The sequence below is a fragment of the Rhagoletis pomonella genome, unplaced genomic scaffold (assembly GCF_013731165.1).
Source record: "Rhagoletis pomonella isolate Grant_MI unplaced genomic scaffold, Rhpom_1.0 Rhpom_scaffold_01224, whole genome shotgun sequence".
NCBI classification, from domain to species: domain Eukaryota; kingdom Metazoa; phylum Arthropoda; class Insecta; order Diptera; family Tephritidae; genus Rhagoletis; species Rhagoletis pomonella.
In genome coordinates this window covers 1-12,017 of record NW_023459778.1, presented here as the reverse complement: position 1 = coordinate 12,017, position 12,017 = coordinate 1, and positions in this window count along the sequence as shown.

Below are 12,017 nucleotides of genomic sequence, written 5' to 3'. Positions count from 1 at the left end.
AGCAGCAGTAACATTAGTCCCATGCAGAGAGCCGGCGGCTGGGTATGATGGAAAAGAGCGTAAAAGAGATTGATTTTCATTGTCAATCATCTCCTTACATTTGTTAACAGTTGTCAACAATGCTGCGAAGGCCTTTTATCTCCGCAATCAACGATGATACGTCGGCATCTTTTTCGTTTAGCTTAGTTTGCAATACACGAACTTCTACATGAAAATCATCACTTATCTTTATTAGATGCATTTTGTCTTCATGCAAAGCACCTAGCAAACACAAGATACGAGCATTTTCTGCCCTGAGAGCAGAAAGTTCTTTAACCGCAGTTATCAGTGTAGATTTGAATTGAAAGTCATGCTCAGTAGAGATTTCACTTGAGAGAGTCTGTATTAAGAGCTTCTTTAGCACTAGTGCTCCCACCCGAACCAGCGGGTGTGGAAGGGCAGCGGAGAGATGAACGACGGTCATCCGTACAGTTTTTGCAAAGAAACGGCTTATTAGATGAGACTAAGAAGTCCAGATCGGCTTGGAAAATACCAACACATTTGAGGTGAAAAAGTTTTTACACCCGGCACACTGCACTTTAGATTGTGTACGATCAACTTTTTGACCACAAAGACAAGGCATTGTATGAATATTTTTACATTTAATAAATATTGAGTCAGTGAAATTCACATTATTAAGAGTCACTATCTCAGTATATTATGAGTTTTGCACTAACTAAGCGAATCAAAAATTACAAAGAACGCTTAAAAAGCCAGATAAACGCGGAGCGAAGAAAAACACGTCTGAACTGCAGTAGCGCAAAACTATTTCTTACTTATAGAAGTTTTTCTTATCGTCATTAAGGTGTTTGGTTACCAACCGGTAATTTTCTTCAGTTAGAATCTGAAGTTTGGTCTCTTTAATGTTGCCCTTGGTAATTGGCGTTACGTGGAACGTATTGTCTGCAATAAGCTGAATTATTTTATTCACGAGGTCATTACAGGTTTGCTCTCGTAATTAAATTAGGGGCGGTTTGAGTTTGGCTTTGGAAACTTCATTCGGCTCTTTGTCACATTCATTGTCCAGAATCGCGCAAACTTATTTCCCAGTAGAGGGTTAATATCAGTGGTTTTCGTTTTTGCAATTTTTGACGGATTTGCATATTTTTGCTGTTGTGGGCTTAATGTTCGTTTGACTTGGATACCCATTTGAGTCAATGTACGGGTTGTTGGATTAAGTAGGTCAACTTGCGCTGCGCTGCGTTGCTTGGCTTGGACTGGTTTGTGCGGGTGTGGGTGAACTGCGTTGTGAAACCGCTGTAATTGCTGAAGGCGTGGTTGACGTCGTTGTTGTGAGAGCTGCGCTCACCGTTGTGACATTGGCGACTGTGCATGCCAAGATGTAATGCACGAGGTTTGGGGGAGGGGCAGAACGATTAATCGCGATCAGCATTGTTTGTTGGGTAAACAAACGAAAAGTACGCGTTTCGTCGATCAGCTGAATGCTTTCGGTCAGCTTCTGTTACGGCAAGATTTATTTCACCGCACTTGGTACTTATTTCACTATTCGGTAAGCGCGGTGGGCCGGAGCTGCTTTTATTTTATTGTATGTTGGCACATTTATATGAATTTCTCGCGGCATTGCGAAAATTCGGAAAAAGTAGTTTATAATTATAACCAAATAAGCAGATAGATTATTTATGCCTAGTGTTTTCGCGTTGGTTTTGTTCTTTTTTTCTTTGCTTTACGTGAATTATTAATTTCTCGGCGGAGCGATTAAAAAACACATTCGAACAGGTTGACAGTCAATCAATATTTTAATGCGAGCTCTATATATGCGTCCCCGCTTAGTTACCCAACTCGACTAAGTAGCTAAATTTTTCGTATCCCATTTACAATTTTGCTTATAATTTTCCCCTTTTAAGTGCTCCCGCAACACGTTCGGCAAAAAATTTTTAAAAATTGAACGGTAAAATTGAACGGTCACTTTAAATTTGCACATTATTACACTAAAATTAAATAAACACTTCTGAGAAAACAGTTTGAAATTTTGAGGAATTTTCATTTCAGTGTTCTACAAATTTTGAAGCTCAGGTTTAAGGCTGTTGGCAGCACTTAAGAAGTAGTTTCCATTTTTTCTATTGGTTGAAAATGTACCTTGGTTTTACCTACTTCCTAAAATGACGCACAAGAAATGGAAAAGAAAAAAATGCTCGTATATTTGTTTCTTCAAGAAAATTTACAGCAAAGGCAAAGTGCTTCTTAAAGCAACAGAAATAATGAAAATTATTTCTTATGATTTTTCTTAAGAGCTGAGCTTTATATAGTATTTGGTAGGGAATGAACTCTGTTTTAATTGAAATATCTTAAAAATGAATAAATTAACATAAGTGGCAAACATCATTTTGAATTTGGTCCGATAGGATAGATATGGCCAACACTGTATGTATAAATATGTATAATGTCCTTAAACAATTGACATAACATTGCTTTATTGATTTTTTTATAAAGTTTTTGTTATTTTTATGTCCTTATAACAATTATATTCAACAATTTTTATGAGCTCGAGGCCGTTTTTAATGAAAACTTATTGCGGAAAAACAACAATAATTTGAAAAAAAGGTAGAAGTGATAGCTATTTCGGAAATCACCACATTTCCTCATCAGACTTCTTTCATTAGGATTCGAACCGACGATTACCACTGACTAATCTTGCCTTGTTAATTCTTGTTGCTTATTTCCACCATTTAACTTTGCTAAGCCAACTACAATCAAGCGCAGCTATTCCGCTGCAATTCACTTGATCATGTGGTTGTTGGTTTTGTTGATTTTTGATAATATTTCTATTATTAGAATGTTTAACTTTTAGGTGTGCTCGTCCTTAAGTTATTTATTTTTGTTATTTTTATGGCCTTATAACAATTATATTCAAAAATTTATATGAGCTTGAGGCCGTTTTTAGTGAAAACTTATTGTGAAAAAGCAACAATAATTTGAAAAAATGGTAGAAGTGATAGCTGTGGGTTGTGCGCTGGGCTTGGGACCCACCACGTAAAAACCACGTCCAGTGAAGAAGCAATGCAAAGCCTCGGATGAGACCCCCCTTATGATGACGACCTCGGCTGGTTGATGTCCTCGTAAGGACAAAAGGTAACATCACCGCTATCCAAGAAATACGTTGGACGGGGCAAGGCAAACAATATCTGTGGCCTTGCGACGTCTACTACAGCTGCTATGTAAAGGAGCTCAAATTCGGTGTTGGATTTGTGGTGGGAGAGAGACTCCGTCGCCGAGTACTGTCGTTCACCCCGGTGGACGAGCGTCCTCAACATCTCGCTCATCTGCGCCCATGCCCCGACGGAAGAGAAGGATGAGGCAGCCAAGGATCTCTCCTATTATAGCTTGGAGCGCACGTACGAGCGCTGCCCCGTCATGATATCAAAATCGTGCTTGGCGATTTCAAAGCCAGGGTGGGCAAGGAAGGGATCTTTAGAACCACAATCGGAAAATTCAGCCTCCACGACGAAACGTCCGACCACGGATTGATGCTGATCGGCCCGAAACATGGTAGTATACAGTACTAGGTTCAAGCATAAAAAGATCCATCAAGCTACGTGGCTGTCTCCGGATCGAAAAACGAGAAACCAAATCGATCATGTTGTGATAGACGGAAGGCACGCTTCCAGTGTTTTAGACGTACGCACACTCCGAGGCCCAAACATCGACTCGGACCACTACCACTATCTTGTTGCAGCCAAGATACGCACCCGCCTCTGTGCAGAAAAAAATGCGTGCCCAAATATACAAGGAAAGCTTAACGTCGAAAAGCTGCAATCTCAACAGACAGCCAGCGCTTTCACTACTCGACTCTCACACCTGCTCTCAGAGAGCACTCTTGAACAAACCGACATATGCGAGCAGTGGAACCAGGTTTCGGATTTCAGCGGGCCCGAAAGAACAACTGGTACGATGAGGAGTGTCAAGAAGCTGCAGAGAAAAAAGATGCCGCCTACAGGGCTACGCTGCGATCGGGCGCAACGCGCGCTATGTGGGACCGCTATAGGGATCTGAGCGAGACGTATTTACCGCAATAAGAGAGATGCCGAAATACGTGAATGCGAAGAGCTTGAAATGCTGGCCGACAGGAGAAATGCCCAAAAATTTTACCAGAGTTAGGCGACTTACGGAAGGAGACCGGGGCGCACTCCTGTAAGAACAATAATGGCGAACTAGTAACTGATGTCCAGAGCATACCTACTAAATGGTAGCAGCACAGAAAGCTGTGGAGAAGAAGAACCCGAGCCGGCAGTCGATGATGACGGAGTCGACGTTCCACCGCCTGACTATGACGAAGTACGTATAGCAATAACGCGGCTGAAAAACAACAAAGCCGCTGGAGCTGACAGCCTGCCAGTTGAGCTATTCAAGTACAGCGGCGAGGAGTTGATAAGATGCATGCATCAACTCTCGTGCAGAATATGGTCAGATGAACGCATGCCCGACGACTGGAATTTAAGTGTGCTCTACCCAATCCACAAGAAAGGTGACCCCGCCATTCGCGCCAACTACCGCGGGATCAGCCTTCTAAGCATAGGTTACAAGGTCTTATCGAGCGTATTGTGTGAAAGACTGAAGCCCAACGTCAATGAACTGATTGGGCCTTATCAGTGTGGCTTTAGACCTGGCAAATCCACCATAGTCCAGGTATTCACAATACGCCAAATCTTGGAAAAGACCCGCGAGAAAAGGATCGACACTCACCACCTATTAGTCGACTTTAAAGCCGCTTTTGACAGCACTAAAAGGAGTTGCCTATACGCCGCTATGTCTGAATTTGGCATCCCCTCAAAACTCATACGGCTGTGTAAAATGATGTTGAGCAATACCACCAACTCCGTCAGAAAACGGGGTTTCAGACAGGGCAACTCCCTTTCATGTGACTTCTTTAATCTGATGTTGGAGCTAGAGCTGCAGAACTGAACCGCTCAGGAACAATTTACTACAAGAGCGTGCAATTTCTGGCTAATGCCGATAACATCGACATCATCGGTAGCAAAAACCGCGAAGTTTGTTCTGCCTTTTCCAATCTGGATAGGGAAGCAAAGCGAATGGGTCTGGTGGTAAACTAGGACAAGACGAAGTATCTCCTGTCATCAAACAAACAGTCAGCACATTCGCGCCTTGGCACCCACGTCACTCTTGACAGTTACAATTTCGAGAAAGTAGAGAATTTCGTTTACTTGGGAACCAGCATTAACACCGATAATAATGTCAGCACTGAAATCCAACGTAGCCAACAAGTGCTACTTTGGACTGAGTAGGCAATTCAGGAGTAAAGTCCGCTCTCGACGTACGAAAACCACGCTCTATAAGTCACTCATCATGCCCGTGCTGGTATATGGCGCAGAAGCATGGCCCATTGGCCAACATCCGATGAGGCGGCTCTTGGAGTGTTTGAGAGAAAGATTTTGTGGAAGATTTACGGGCCTTTACGCGTTGGCGACGGAGAGTACCGCAGACGTTTGAACGATAAGCTGTATGAGCTTTACAACGATATGGACATAGTGCAGCGAATTAAAATACAGCGGCTCCGCTGGCTTGGTCATGCCGTTCGAATGGACACCGACGCTCCAGCTCTGAAAGTATTCAACTCGGAACCCGCTGGTGGTGGCGGTTACAGCGCCAAAAAAGAAGAAGAAGATAACTATTTCGGAAATCCTACTGAAAGAAGTCTGATGAGGAATGTGGTGATTTCCGAAATAGATATCACTTCTACCATTTTTTCATATTATTGTTGCTTTTCCACAATAAGTTTTCACTAAAAACGGCCTCAAGCCCATCAAAATTGTTGAATATAATTGTTATAAGGCCATCTAAATAACAAAAACAAATAACTTAAGGACGAGCCCACCTAAAAGTTAAACATTCTAATAATATTAATATTAGCAAAAACCAACAACCACATGATCAAGTCAATTGCAGCGGAATAGCTGCGCTTGATTGTAGTTGGCTTAGTAAAGTGAAATAGTGGAAATAAGCAACAAGAATTAACAAGGCAAACTTAGCACAGGCGTAGGTTCGAATCCTACTCAAAGAAGTCCGAGTGATATCCGAAATAGCTATCACTTCTACCATTTTTTCAAATTATTGTTGCTTTTCCACAATAAGTTTTCAATAAAAACGGCCTCAAGCTCATAGAAATTGTTGAATATAATTGTTATAAGGCCATAAAAATAACAAAAACAAATAGCTTAAGGACGAGCACCCCTAAAAGTTAAACATTCTAATAATAGAAATATTAACAAACACCAACACCACACGATCAACTGAATTGCAGCGGAATAGCTGCGCTTGATTGTAGTTGGCTTAGCAAAGTGAAATAGTGGAAATAAGCAACAAGAATTAACAAGGCAAACTTAGCACAGTGCGTAGGCAACTGGCTGAGTCAGTGGTAATCGTCGGTTCGAATCCTACTGAAAGAAGTCTGATGACAGGGTTTCATTCGTTGAGCTGAACGGACGTGCATAAATTTCGCTCTTGCGTTTGTTGGTTATCGTTGTGTTAAATAAGTTGTTTTTATCGTGCTTTCGCACACTCGTGGAGTTGCTTGATAATATAATTCGCGTGCCGCTGATTGAATGGTCTGTGTTCTCTTCTTAAAATAATAAATTGAAAATACAAAAACTGCAAAATCTTAAAATTTTAACAACGGTTGCTTCATCCCAAAAGCGTCGTTTGAGAAAAGGCTCTCCGGCTGCTAAAGCCGTTAAACTGGATGAAGACGTTACCCTCACCGCTGTTGCTAAACTAAAATAAATAGAGGGGAAATTCCAGCAGCAAACCGACCATATGTCAGTAGTCGAGAGTGTCTCTCAGAAGCTGATTGAACTGGAACAAAATTTAACAAAGCGCATTGATGAGGAGAACGCTGCGCTATCTAACAAAGTAGCTGAGACGACTGCACGCATTGCTTCGTTGGAGGCGAATATGAAAAAAGCAGAGTTGGATATTGAGAGCCTGCAAATACAACTAGCAAGTGCGCTACAAAACAAACCCGCTCCGGACTTCGCTGATGAGGCTGTTGAGGCTCTGAAGAGTATATACAACCAAGTTTGTGTCTCAATCGATTTTCTATCTCCTCAAATTCGCGATATATTTCGAACGAAGCCCTCCTCTACCAGCCGCAACAGCGCAATTGTGATAAAATTTCACTCACCGCTTGATCGTAATCGCACTCTACGTGCCCCCTTATACCTATTGGTATTGATGGTACATTTAAAATTTTTGAGAGTCTCACTCCAGATAATCGGCGCTTACTGCAAGAGGCCATTAAAATGCGTAAAAAAGATAAACTCGCGTCTGTACCAGGAATTGGCATTGGTTGATCGTCAACTGTTCATACTCATTCAATACCGCTGCTTTGTATGACTGAGCAGCGGCGTTGGCTTAGTAGTATCGATACCTAAACGAAATTAGAGGATGACTGAACACGAGCGCATTGCGTGCTGTCTTGCAAATACAGCCACCACAAGTGAACGATGCTTATAACTGCTCATACTGATATTGACTTCGGCAAATCTGTACTCTGAATGATCGTGCACGAAACCAGCAAGCGTGGCAGTTAACGGCTCCGAAAACATGAGAGTCATCATTTGTTGCAGAAGTCGTTTGACTTGTTGCTGAAAATCATCTGACTTGTTGCTGAACGCCATTTCACTTGTTGCTGAAAATCATCTGACTTGTTGCTGAAAATCATCTGACTTGTTGCTGAAATGACGACGAATGTGGTAAAGGGTAATTTATCGTCTCGTCTGCATGTATGTATGTATTTATTGCGCGTCTACCATTCAATTGCATTGCTCACTGCTGGCTAGTTGTGAGGAATGTGCATACGTACGTATGTATGTATGTACATATCAATGCTTCATTTCAAACAAGCAATTGTCTTTGAATGTTTTTGAACTACAGTATCAACGCGATGTCTTGCCTTTTGATTGTTGCTGAAGGTACGACGAATGTATGTAGAAAAGGGTAATTTATAGTCTCGTAGTAAAAATCAGGAACAGTAATCGTGTTGTGCTCGGTTGTTTCACTCACACACATAGGAGTTTAATATAACATCATTTTGTAACTCGATACATAGTAAGTAACTTTATTTTATTTAATACATGTACATATATGTGATAAAAGCCCTACAGCTTTATTATTTTAATATAAATATTACTGTGTATTGTATGTATGTACATATGTATTTGATGATTGATAATGGCGTTTACACCTTGTCACTGCAACGTAAGGGCAAAAGCTTCATTTGGAATATATTGTCAGAAGTTTTGAAAACAGATGGAACCATATTAGAAGGGGTGATGTACTGCCGCATGTGCAGCAAAGTTCTTAAATACAGCAAAAGTTGCTCATCCAATCTGAATCGGCATTCTTGTTGTCCAGCCCTTAAAAACGCAGATGTTTTAAAAACTGTCACAGAAGATGACAAAAAAAAGCTACTGATGCGTGCGCAGAATGGGTTACTGAAGATTGTAGGCCCTTTTCTGCTATCAGTGGCTCGGGCTTCCTAAAACTAGTGAAGTTTTTTATTAAGATATATGCAACCTATGGTGAACATGTAGATATAAAAAACTTGTTACCTGATCCAACGACAATTTCGCGCAAAGTCCAAAAGTCAGCTGATGAAACAAAGAAAACGATTGGAAGTGAAATAAGCGAAGTTGTGAAAAGTGGTTGCGCATCTGCAACGATAGATATGTGGTCAGACAACTATGTTAAAAGAAATTTTTTAGGTGTCACGTTGCACTACCACCACGATTTTAAACTTGTTGATATCACTTTAGGATTGAAGTCAATGGATTTTGAGAGATCAACCGGTGACAATATTTTAAAGAAGTTGAAAGAGGTGTTTGGTGAGTTCGGTGTGCAAAATCTAGATGCCATAATATTCGTAACAGATAGAGGTTCAAATATAGTAAAAGCTTTGGAGCACTACACACGCTTTAGTTGCCGTAGCCATTTATTATCTAACGTGTTAGATAAGTCGTTTGACGAAACAACCGAACTCACTGAAATACTAGAGTCGTGCAAGAAAATAGTGAAATATTTTAAAAAAGCCAACTTGCAACACAGACTTTCAACTTCCCTAAAGAGCCGTTGTCCAACAAGGTGGAACTCTAATTATTTCATGCTGAAATCTATCGTAGATAATTGGCTTACTATAAAGGAACTACTAACTGACAATGAAGGAAGGCAACGTCTTCTTCATATAAATAACTCACTCACTAAGGCACTCAAAGTCTTGGTTGAACTCTGTAGCAACAATTTTTAAAAAATTGCAAAATTCCAGCTCTCCATCATTGTGTTTTGTTCTGCCTTCCATTTTAAAAATTCAAAGCCTCTGTGTGCCTAACAATGAAGATATTGTGCCCATTACAGTTTTGAAAGAAAAAATTTTTCATAACATAAGCGATATTTGGGCAAAAAATTTAACTTTGTGGCATAAGGCTGCATTATTTTTATACCCGCCAGCTGCAAATATGCAACGGAACGAACTTTCCGATATTAAAGATTTTTGTATATGTCGCATTCATGAATTGGAAAATACTACAGCAGATCCATTGCAATCACCACTATTGGGTAATATCCCTTCTGATCCCGAAAGCCCAGGACCACACTCGTCTGTTCTAGTTCCACGAAATTCATCTACTCCATCTAACAATTCAACAAGCTTTTTGGCGCAAACTAATATGACTACATCATCACCAGCCAATGGAGATATTCAGTTCTTTTTTTCAAATTTATTAAATCAATCAGCGATGGCAAGACCAGAAACTCCTGAAGAAGAAGTTGAAAGGTATAGCCAGGGAATAGTTAAAATTACGGAAAATTTTGATTTATTAGAATGGTGGAGGGATAATTCTAAAAACTATCCTCATTTATCAGAATTAGCTCTTCAAATCCATTCGATTCCAGCTAGCAGTGCAGCGGCTGAGCGTGCATTTTCTATGGCTGGCAATATTATAACGGAGAAGCGAAGCAGATTAGTGCCAAAGGCAGTCGACTCCTTATTGTTTTTGCATTCTTCTTATAAAAATTTTAACAAATAATTACAAGATAATACCGTATTTTCCTTTAGTTTTTCCGACACTGTACAACTGTAACTATAAATAAAGACAAAAATATATAAAACTGCAAATTTTCTTTATTCTCTAGTTAAATGGTATGTATTTTAGATATTTCACACAAAGTTTCGAGGTGGAAGTAATAAAAAAATAGTCGCCGAAAAAAAAAACACCCTAATATACATACATACATGTATGTAGGCTAGTTGTGAATATGCATACGTACGTAAGTATGTATGTATGTATGTACATATCAATGCTTCATTTCAAACAAGCAAGTGTCTTTGAATGTTTTTGAACTACAGTATCATCACTTCGGTAACACGTCAAACGCGCGTTCAGCAACCAACCAAAGGCGGCGGTTTGACTTCTGCAACAAATCAAGTTAGCTAACTGCGGCATCTTGCCTTCGCCAGTCTCTCACATAAGCTGTCATGCTTTCGGCAACCGTCCAAAGCAGTATCGTGCTTTTGGCAGTCGATCAAATACGGCGGTTGCTGGTTTTGTGCACGATCATGCGGAGTACAGATTTGCCGAAGTCAATATCAGTATGAGCTGTTATAAGCATCGTTCACTTGTGGTGGCTGTATTTGCAAGACAGCACGCTTTGCGGTGCTGTTCGTTCATCCTCCGTTTTTAACGTCGCAAAAACAGCACCCTTTGCCAATGCCTGGTCTGTACGTACAGTCCGTGGCTATGTGCATGTTCAGAAAGAGAGATGGAAAAATAATTTGGCACCAAAAATTATGTGTAAAGAGGACTTGGGCGCAGTTTCACTAGTTGCCTTTTGCTATTGTTATTATTTTTAGCCAGGTTTATTTTGTTAATATCGTAAAGATGGAGGATGGTTCCGTGCGCAGAAGTGGAAAACTTTTGACTGCCATTCACCTGGGAGTGGCCAGAAGCGATTCTTGTGCGTACGGTTCATATCGCAGTTCACAACGTCCGGATATTTATATCCACGTATCCTCTGGGTAGCAACCAAACACCCGTTTGGGAGCGAGCTAAAGTGAGAAGGCGTAAAACTTCGCGTGCGCTGGGTTTGGGTCCCGCCACGTTAAAACCCCGCCCAATGAAAAGAAAAGAACAGCCTCGGATGAGACCCCCTTTTTCTGATGACGACCACGGCAAACGTATAAAGGACTATGATTTAAGGGTATGCACCTGGAATATCCGGACCCTTAATGGGGAAGGTGCCTCTGCCCGGCTGGTTGATGTCCTCGGGAAGACAAAGGCTGACATCACCGCCATCCAAGAAATGCGATGGACGGGGCAAGGTAAAGTAAGCGTGAAGCCTTGCGACGTCTACTACAGTTGCCACGTAAAGGAGCGCAAATTCGGTGTTGGATTCGTGGTAGGAGAGAGACTCCGTCGCCGAGTACTGGCGTTCACCCCGGTGGACGAACGTCTAGCCACAATCCGCATCAAAGCTAGATTCTTCAACAACTCGCTCATCTGCGCCCATGCCCCGACGGAAGAGAAGGATGAGGCGTCCAAGGATCTCTTCTATGAGCGCTTGGAACGTTCATATGAGCGCTGCCCCCGACACGATGTCAAAATCGTGCTTGGCGATTTTAATGCCAAGGTGGGCAAGGAAGGGATCTTTGGCGCCACTGTCGGAAAATTCAGCCTCCACGACGAAACGTCCGATAACGGACTGAGGCTGATCGACTTCGCCGGGGCCCGAAATATGGTAATATGTAGTACTAGGTTCCAGCATAAGAACATCCACCAAGCTACATGGCTGTCTCCAGATCGAAAAACGAGAAACCAAATCGATCATGTTGTGATAGACGGAAGGCATGCTTCAAGCGTTTTGGACGTACGTACACTCCGAGGGCCAAACATCGACTCGGACCACTATCTTGTTGTAGCCAAGATACGCACCCGCCTCTGTGCAGCAAAAAA